General features: G+C 53.3%; 1 protein-coding gene across 2 annotated transcripts in view; it reads right to left on the reverse strand.

The window, feature by feature from the left end:
- The window catches only part of LOC120819826 (nck-associated protein 5-like), an 81,358-nt gene extending 72,859 nt beyond the window's left edge, over positions 1–8,499 (reverse strand). The window contains exons 1-2 of one of the 2 annotated variants that reach the window (XM_078102385.1): positions 8,488–8,499; positions 3,765–3,867 (exon numbers count right to left, since the gene is read on the reverse strand). The gene's annotated coding sequence lies outside the window, so the exon portion shown is untranslated. Of the gene's footprint in view, positions 1–3,764; positions 3,868–8,487 lie in introns of those variants that run through there. The other variant, XM_078102381.1, reaches the window with a different exon arrangement.
- Between the last annotated feature and the right edge of the window lie 1,486 nt (positions 8,500–9,985).

Consider the following 9,985-nt stretch of genomic DNA (forward strand, 5'->3'; position numbering starts at 1 on the left):
AAACGCTTTATATGAGGAGGAGGCTTGACAAAAGCCAGGGGGATTTAGCTAAAGCCAAATACCTCCTGAGATAAACAGGAAAAGCACAACCACATGCTGTTTATTCGATACAACTATGCAGCAGGCGTTTAATCAGCGATGTGGTGCGCTTGATTATTAACCCCTCCCCTACAGGGTGTTTTCAATTTGCCCTTTTGTTATCAATTACCTCTAAGCACTGATTGCACTGCTGCACATTATACACGTTGGCCGGGAAGAGGTTGAGGAGGATAAAACACGCTCGTGCCAGCTCGGGCATCCTTGGGTTGCCGGGTGTTACTTTGCGGTTTGAGGAAATGCATCAGGCAGAAGCACGAGCGGCTCTTTTGCTTCAGAGAGACCAGGACGAAGCCAAGAAGACGCGTTCTCGACACGTGACGGGGGCTCTCTAGTCTCCACTGCAACCGCTCAGCCAGAATGGTGAAACGTGGCGAGGGGATCGCACACTACGGTCAGAAGGGCCTTTCATCTCAGGTTGGAATTGACGTTGTGCAAAACTTTCAACAAAAAAAAACACAATCTGTGCACACAGGTGTGAAATGAGGCCGCGCTCTGCACATTTCCACGACTCTCAAGACGCCGGCTGTCCGGAAGTCCATTTGAGGGGGAAACGCACCGACCGAGTGATACGTCCTCCTCAGCTGATGGAATAATCTGTCAACGTTTAGCGCTTTACATTTGGAGCCCCGTCTGCCGTGACCTAGTTAAAGCCGGCTGGCAGCAGCAGCGGCAGCAGCTCGCAGAGCGTCCGCGGCCGCCGGGCTCACCGCGCACGCCCCCCTCCCCACGCATGACGAAGACTCTTGTCCGCGGGCGGCCTGGCAAACGGGTAAAAATAAATGGAGGCGGCCAATCAACCCGGCAACGCGGCGGTTACGCAACGCAAACTGGTGCCCCAGTTTACACGCCAGAGCGAGAAACGTGACCGGGTGCAGATTAGATGGTCCAACCTGCCCTGCGTCGATAACGGGGTCCCCTTCACTTCACGCACACCGAGATACAGCAAACACACAGCACCGTGACAATTACTGGAGCTTTGGCGCCAACGCGCAGGAAAAGGCCCTGGACGCCTGCGGACACGGAGGAAACATCCATGTTTGCACGAGGTCCTGACTGACTTTCAAACCCAAAGAAGATTGATGGGAGCTTCGGAGGAAGCCGTGTAATCCGTCGGAAATAGAGCAGACATAAATATTGTCCCTGATCCACAGATGACATGCGGTACTTTGTCTCAAGCGTTGTGTGCAGTGAGAATCTGTCGGAGGGGGCGGGGCGGCGTCCAGCAACACGGTTAGTTCATCGCCCGTGAAACGCACGCAGCGCCTCGAGGAAGCGACCGGGCCTTTCCTGTGCGGTAACCTAGAACCTGGTGTCAAAACGCAGCGGGCGGCGCCCGGCCGGCCGCGACGTCGGATCGCGCCGGGTCATCTGTGGGGGGGGTCACGCCCCCCCCCCCACTTCGCCGCGTAGAGGAGAGCGCGGAACATGCCTGTTGTGTGACGGAATGTCAGAGACGGCCTCTCGTGTTTTCTCAGATGCCTGAAAAAATAAATGTAGGAGGCTCATATCCTCCCAGGAAAGGAGTGTTTACAGGACTTAGTGGGTTTATCTGTGCCAGGGCCACAGACGTCACGTCCCCCATCAGCCCCGGAGGGCTTAAAGACCCACGTTTGAGTGCCGAGACAAACTCAGTGGCCTCAAACAACCGCAGAAATGTATGCAGGGACAATAGTGAGTAAATACACTGGAAATGACGATGAGGATCTGCGTTGAGACGGCAGGATTAAATGCTTCGATTCTTGTGATACAGATTCTAGGCAACTACGTCAATTTAACACGAATAAAACCAAGAAACTTCCCCCAATAGCAGCGTGACAACGTGGTGGACTTTAAAAAATGCACAGTGCCACCAGATCTGTGCTGGACCCTTATCAAAATGCTCTGGGCTTCCTCGTGTCCCACTATTAAAACAAGCCGGCCCCCCTTATGTCCCGGGACGCCCCCGAGTGAGTGAGTGAGTGGCGAAGCAAGCGATAAAGCAAGACAGAGAGCGAGAGGACGGACATCGGAGAGTCCGATGAGTTCACGAGAGGAGCGAGGCGAAAAGAAGGACAAAGTGGAAAGCGGTGGGGGGGGTTGTGAGGGGGGGGGGGGCATGCATGGATAGTCGAGCGGACTAACGTGAGCATGCTGAATTATAAACCCGTATCACCAAGTATGACCTACTTTTATCTCCCTCGCCGTAAAATCCGGTTGCCATGCGTCCAATTAGAGCAATTAAAGCCCGAGTGAACTGGCAGATAAATGTTAACGGCGGCGACGGCGTTCGGGAGCTTTTATGAATCACGCGGTCAACAGATAAACGGCACAGTTCAAGTGATCGCCGCCCGCCTCAAGTTACTCATTCACAAAGCTAAATCGCCGAGGAGTGTTATGAGCAAGGTGGTGTGTGTGTGTGTGATGCAAGTGTGTCGCTCCGTCTACAGTCCCTCTCACGTTGGGCCCGAATGGGGAATGATTGACAGTTGGGAGCTGGACTCCCTTTAGTGGCGGATGAATACTTGATGCTTTGAAGATGGTTTAGTCTCCGGTTAGTTAAACCGCTGATTTCCTACATTTCCCAAGAGGCCTTTTGTGCTCCAGTCAGAACGTATGACCGTGGAATAAAAGTGAATATTTGCAGACTGGAAGCAGACACAAAGTGGATGGACTATGGATAAAAAAGATGCAGTTGGTGGGACAGAAGCAGATCACTTCTCCTTTAAGCACCGAGGCTCTCCTGCGTGTCAGCAGTAGGTTAACAAAGGTCAGCAGCGAGTCATGAAGCCGGGTCAAGTCGATGTAGAATGTCGACGTCGTCGTCTTCATTAAAAGCCTCACAGTCAGCGACATGTGCCACAAACTGCACCATAAACAACCAAACTCCCCGGAAAGGCAGCTTTTAGCTGTCGCTTGCTCCGTGGTTTACGGTTTCTAATGGCGTATTTTCCTTTCAAGAGAACCATCCTTCTAATTAGTTACACAGAGAGACAGTCGCCTTTTCATTTGCAAGAAATGCCCTTGATGGCTTCAGCGTTCCCCAAATCAAAATGCTATTTCAAGACTCTTGATTTACTATTTCCTGTGCAGTGACTCCAAATGCACTGAACTGGAATCAAGCGTCTCCACCACCTCGCAGACGCAACACAGCCAACGCTGTGTGTCTGAACATGACATTTAAAAGAGAATTCACCTTCATTTAACCCTGAACCAAGAACCAAGTTTCCACTCCACGGCATGAAGATAAGCCTGTCGATCCACCTCCCTGCTGCCGACACACGGACACTGCATTTCACTCTCCAAGGTTCAATTTCTACCAAAGTGCATTTTCTGGTCTGATAGAACACAAAAGTACTTCATCCAGACTCATTTGAGGTTTCACATTTGTCTCTTCTCCAAACATTAAGTGGATGTTTCCTGGGACATTTAAACCCCAGCAGACGTGCACTAAACACAGCGTGGGTAGTTAGCGTGAGCAACATTCGCCACAAAGACGGTCCGAGCGAGCCACAGCAACGGCCGCAACATCGTCAAACCAAATGAGCAGCTTCTTCTTGGTGGAGCCACAATCTGGATCTCTATTTGAACAAATGCCGTCTCCACACGGAGCTGTTTGAGTTAGATTAGGGGAGAAAAGCGAGAGCTGCTTCCTGACTAAGTGGCCCGTGTGTTGGCGAGTGACTCACCGGCAGGCCGCCGTCAAGAGACGACCTCTCCGAAGGCTCACTCCTCTCCAGGTGTCTCTTGGTGGACTCTCGGCCCCGCGGCGATCCACGCACCTGGGAGGCCCTGCGGGGGGGGAGGACGGAGGGAGAAAGTCAACATGGAGCGCGTCATGTCCGGCGGGTGACGCTTCCGCTGTCAAACAGGCTTTCGCCTCTCAGAGGTCAGAGTCCAAGTGGAGAGCGGCGGCGGCGGCGGCGGTGTAGTTACAGCGGCCTTCTTTTGTCTTTTCTCGCTTGTCTCCCATTCCTGCCTTCCCTTGTAATTCGATTGCGGGCTTTTCCTCGGGCGTTGCAGCAAGGTCTCAATGCCGGCGCTGGGCGTCACGCAGGCATCCCACCCTTCAAACGCCGGACCCCCGCGCTCCAGCCCCCCCCCCTCCCCCTTTTTGTTGTTCCAGGCCTCTCCAAACAGGGCTGGGAACCGGTCCGACCTGGTCCCGCTGAAGACAAACACTCCTCTTCACGCACACTACTCCTTCACAAAGGGCCCGGGCTTCAGCGCCGCCGCGGTGGTGCGCAAAGCAAGCACACCGTTTCCTCGTTGGTGAGGACAAAGGTCGAAGGTCAGCTGATGGACGCAAACTGGGTCAGAGGCCGTGTCTGCGCAACACTACCCGTATTCCCACGGAGCGAGCTCGACACCCGTTGGCGTCACGCGGATACCCCACCAACGAACGCATATTCCGCACGGCAGCGACCTTGCGTTACGAGGGCAAAGGGCCGTGAGTCCTTTTACGCGACCGCTGGGAAAGGTTCACGGCGAGGCCCGAGCGGCGCTCGCCCGTCAGCCGTGTCCGCTTAGCTCACAGAGCTACTTGTGCAACCACACGCTGCACCCAAACGGCGCCCCAGAGAGCCTCGCTTGCCATCCGCTGCAGGCGGCCGCATCTGTTACACCCCGTCAGCGCCCCCCCCCCCCCACCACGCATCAACATGACAGCTCCCATCCACTGCCAATCTGCCACGTCGGAACGGATCGCCGCGGAGCATCGGATGGCGTGAAGGATCGGCTATCACTGTCTCTGCCTCCCGCTTCGCCCGCTTTCTGAATCCCGTTCTGAGCTGTGCAAGGAAGCTGGCTAATCAGTGAGGAGGATGCGGATGCACGGCCCTTGACGACACAGACACATCAGACCCCGGCCTCGGTCTGGCCCCGTAATGACTAATTGTGCGGGTGTATTGCATCAGATGAAGTCTCTGGTCTGTGTTTAGATTGCATTTGTGTTTTGGTCCCTTTCCCCTGGTGGAGGGGAAGGGATTAGAAGGGGAAGTGAAGCACATGGCCTCCCCTGGAATCAGAGATCGGGGCGCTTATAGAGATCCAGAGTAAGTGATTCAAACGAACGATAGCAGCGTGCCTGATTGCCCGACTTAGAAAACACAGTCAACATTTAGACTACAGAAAGCGCGAGAGGCGACAGATCGGAAGCGATGAAGATTAAGCTAATACATCAAAAGACAGACATCAAGGGATAAATGCCCAGAAAACTGCTGCCTTGGTTAAGATGAACCAAACGATGCTTTGTCTTAGAGCAGGGTGGTTAAAGGAGTAGTCGGGTAGCAAAGTACTGCTGTGGACGCATTTAACTTTAATATTATACAGTGTATTTAGAATGAATTACCATCTTTAACATGCATTCCTAACCTATCCAATATGTGCAGAGAACTGGTCATCTACATCTCGTCCAAAGGACTCAAAAAGGATGGATATGCACTTAGTGTGATACGCAGAGACACCGGTTCAACAAGTGAGCCGCAGAGTATAAAGTTGGGCCTTTGGATGCAGCTCATGGAATGAATTAGTGGGCCGATAAGCTGCAACGCTCCTCCATCCTGCAGCCTTTGGGCAACCCGTTGGACTCTCCTCCCTCCCTGCAGATTTCCTGCGATTTACACCAGAAGCGATTACCGACGTGTTAAACCGGCGCGGCGTTGACCTGCGCGGAGTGACGCGTGTCGGCGCCTCTGGCCGGCCCGGGCCGCCCCGGTCGACGAGCCAGCCAGTGGGGCGGAAAGGATATAATCAAAGGAGGCCAGGAGGACGCTGACATCTGGGAGTCTTTGTGCTGGAGGCCTAATTAGATGCCAGGGTGAAGGGAGGAGGCGCTGCGTGTGTGTGTGTGTGTGTGTGTGTGCGCACAACCAGAATGGGGAGGCTGTTTGAGGTCGGCGGGGGGGTCGGACACCCTTTTTTAACATCTGCTCCTGGAACAAGGGAGGAACCCAGCTGAGGTCACACAGCCCCAGACAGCTCCCAACTACGACGGGGATAATGTGAGGGGATAACAGCCTAATGATAACACTTAAAGCCATTGAGACATCGCTGGGCAGAAAACGGGCCGCGATAAATGGGGATAATAAGCCCTGATTGGCCATGAATATGGATCGTCGTGGCCCAGGTTTGATACTGTTCCTTTGTAAGCCGAGGAGAAGCAGGCAGCTGTGCGTTCACTGCAGGCACCAGTCATTCGCATCTCAAGCTGAAGCCGCACTAATCCTCCACGTACAGTGAAGGTCTGCCGAAGGGGCGCTGAGGCCTTCCGCTCTGCAGGACCACACGGCGCTGCCAGTCTGTAGCCAATACAGTCAGGCGTTCACCGAGCACACGCATCCTCGCCGGGCAAAGCCTCGCCGCAAGAGAGGAATCTCTGTCACGGTGCGTTCAAACACAGATGTCTGGTGGGTGAACTTTGCCCCCTTTCTCATGAAACACAACCTCTCATTGAGGAATGATTGCAGTAGAATCGGCGATAAAGGAACGCGGTGCACTTGCTTGTCTTCTTGTGGATTGATTAGGTCGCGGTTATCCATAAAGCTACACGACGTGGTGCAGCCAATGAAGTGACGGGAATATTTAAAAGGCCATCTGTTGGCGTGCATTGTGCATGCGTTTTCAATTAGTGCTCAGAAAACAAAAAGAAAAGCCTCGGGGGCCAAATCAGTGACTCCGCCCCTCGGTGATCAATACTCTGCCCCCCCCCCCCAAAAAAAGAGCGATGCCAGGAAGTGCCAGGGCCTGGAAATGGATGGTGGATGGGATTGGACATTGATTGGTGCAACCCCTTTTGCCCCAGGATCCAATTCATTTAGTCTCCCTGCCCTGTGAGGGGGAGCCTGAAACGGGGTCAGCGAAGAGAACAACCCCCCCCCCCCCCCCCTCCCCCGGTACACGGCCCAGTTCTCTCTCCATTTTCCTTCTGAATGATTCATCCACGTCGTGTCCGTGGGAGAAGAATGAACGAGCGGGGAGATTATAGGTTTGACTCGCTCCACGCGCGAGGGGGAAGTGGGAGGGGACGTTTGGGGGGGGGGGGTTATTACTCTCCATTCACCGAGGGGGGAAATTGAAGAATGAAAGTGTCTGATGCCGGGTTTAACGTGTCCATCTGTATTCCAGCAGCACAGATGGTCGATGCTGATCGGATGTGTTGAGTCCCTCTGCCCGGGCCGGCCGGCCGGCCTGTCTGTCTGCCTGTGTCCCGCCTCCGCGTCACGTGACCCGGTGCAGCAGTTGGCGCGGCCGACCGCCTGGAACGTCCCGACGTGGAATCACTGGGTCTGGGAGCCGTATTTTACGCTGGTCTGTTTTCATTCTGTCAGCAAACCAACGATTTGAGCTCAACGCCTTGCTGAACGCTTCCAGCGTGCGCGGCTGCTGCTTCCAGACCGTGCTGCCAATCATCACTGCGCGTCTTTCAGGCGTTTAAAGCGGGTCGTGAGGAGGACGGGTGGACTTGCGCTGGTCACCTTGTCCGCCGGTAAAAGTAGAAGCTTTGTGTGCATAAGAGGGTGTCTCTACACACGTCTTTATCCTTCCCAGGACAGCCTATACAAAGCTGAATAAACAGCACATGTGCTGCAAACACAACGAGGAGGAGTGCAGCTGTTACGGGCTTAGAAAGAAGTGTAGGTGTAGTGTTTTTTTACTCCTTTAGTTGGTTTCACAAAGGGCCCATCGCGAAATCTGAGCACATTTAAATTGTTTCGTCGGATCAAAAGGTGTTTCATCTACCATCACGCTTAAAAGGGCAGAAACGACGGGACTGAGGGCGTAAAGTTTGATCTTTGATCTAGAATTGAAATCGGTGAACAAACGGAGGTCCTCGTGGGACGAGCGGGAGCGACTCGTCTGTTACAACGTTGGCAGTGAGAAGACAGATCAGCGACGTCCCGTTCTGCTTTTTCAAGTTCGCAAACACGGCACGTCAAACCAATCTGCTGAAATCTCTTTCTCGGTTCCCTTTCACGATACAGATTCCGCCTGCCAGGACTGAGCCGCTTTAAACTTTGTGAGGGTTTAAACGGGTTGGAAGCGGGTGAAAAAAAAAGCAAAACAAGGAATACAATGTCGTCATCCTGTTCACGAGGGGAGTCCCTGCAACCCCCCCCCCCCCCCTTATCCCACCAGATGCGTAGGACGCTTGGATATACATCCTGGGGAGATAAAATAATAATAATTAAGTGAGCTTCCTGTCGAAGGCCTCTCCTCTGACACGCGGCAGGCGGGACTCCGCCCCGGGAACGGTATGCAGACGCCGGGGCGATTGACAGCGCGAACTCGATGCCTGAACGCAGGCTGAGACGGCAGCACCGTGCTGGCGTGCGTTTGTCTCCCTGCATGTTCCTTAAAAAGACGAAAGATCAATTTTTCTCCAGCTCAAAACATTTCAAACGACGTTCCCACCTGTTCGTCGAGCAGGCCGTGAACGGAGGGAGAGACAGTTCGGCCTCTCATGAGGTCAGAAGACGAACAAGCAGGACTTCCTCTGCGCTGGCCGGATCCTCTGCGCTCCAGAGGGTGTCGGCCGGCCCTCCCGCCCCCCCCTCTGACTCTCGGGGGGGTGTTTTGGTTGGGAAGACAAGCCGATGATGTGGAATGTCCTTTTGATGGCAGCTGAGAACATGCCCGTCGTAAATCACCCCGCGTAGAGTGTAGAGCGGGGAAGCCACACACAAACACCGTCCAGGCCGCCGCTGCTGGAAGTCTGCATCAACACCCGGAGAGGCTTGTAAATAGAGGTGGGGGGGGTGAGGAGAGCGAGGAGAAGTTCCACATTACATCACCAGCAGCTGTTGACGGGCCAGTGTTTATTAACCAACCGGCAGGGCGGCAGGGATCACATGCCATTCCTCGCTGCCAGCCACAAGTCAAATCAACCTTTTTTTTTTCTTTTCTTTCCTTTTTCGTTTGTTATTCTTTCTTTCTTTCTTGCGTTTTCTCTTGGCGGCGGCCAGGAATTCCCGTCAAACGCACTTTCTATTCAGGGTCCGCGGCCTGTGACCCGGGTGACCAGGGCCCCTTCAGGGCCGCTCGACATCCCTAAAACCCCACTGCGAACCCGGCGCTCCGCCTTCAGAGCGCCTCGGGTTCCCCGCGGACTCGCGACGCATTCGCCGCCCGCGTGCTTCCATTCCGCCGTCGCATTCCTCCCCCTCTGAACTCACTGCACTGCATCGCTCGCGTTGTTCGCTCGCACAGTGACGACATTGTGAGACTTTGGGCTGTTGAACAGTGAGCACGCATTCGATCTCGTTAGGAGTCGGGTCACTTTGTGCTCCTCTGGCGTGTGGAATAAAGTCGTCTCAAAATGTCAGATGCTTTTTCCTGCCGCGGCTACGAGGAAGAATACGTTTCCTTCCCAAAAATCCCTCTTCTTAAAAAACTATTTGTGAGCCGCTCTGGAGCAGAGAGCATAATTCCAAAGCAGCCTTTCATCATGGGTATTCAATTAGACCCAAACCTCCGAAGCTAATCAGATAAAAGCTGCATTGTACCGTCGACTGAAGGATAATATTATTACGGGTTAGCATTCCATAAAGGAAGCCTTTGCCTATTGCAAACTTGTGACGTATTCTTTTAATTTAAAAAAAAAATCCAGAATCAAAGAACGTCGGATCCTAAAGATGGTTTTTCCATGCAGAGACAACGGTGAATAATGTGAATAAAAAGACAACCGAGATCTTAACTGTTTCCTTTTGGTCCTTTAGACACTTACTGTCTGAATCTCAAGAAGCAGTCAAAGTATGAGGTTTAAAATGTTTTAATGTTTCAATTTGGGAGGCACGGCCCCCGTCTGTTTTCATCGCCCTCGAAGCAGAAGTAATATTAATTGAAGCTTATCAAAGGCAATGAGAGCAAAAACTCTAAAAAGTGCCTCTTAACCGACACATCCGAACACAAA

Source organism: Gasterosteus aculeatus, chromosome 1, assembly GCF_964276395.1.
Source record: "Gasterosteus aculeatus chromosome 1, fGasAcu3.hap1.1, whole genome shotgun sequence".
In the NCBI taxonomy this organism is placed as follows: domain Eukaryota; kingdom Metazoa; phylum Chordata; class Actinopteri; order Perciformes; family Gasterosteidae; genus Gasterosteus; species Gasterosteus aculeatus.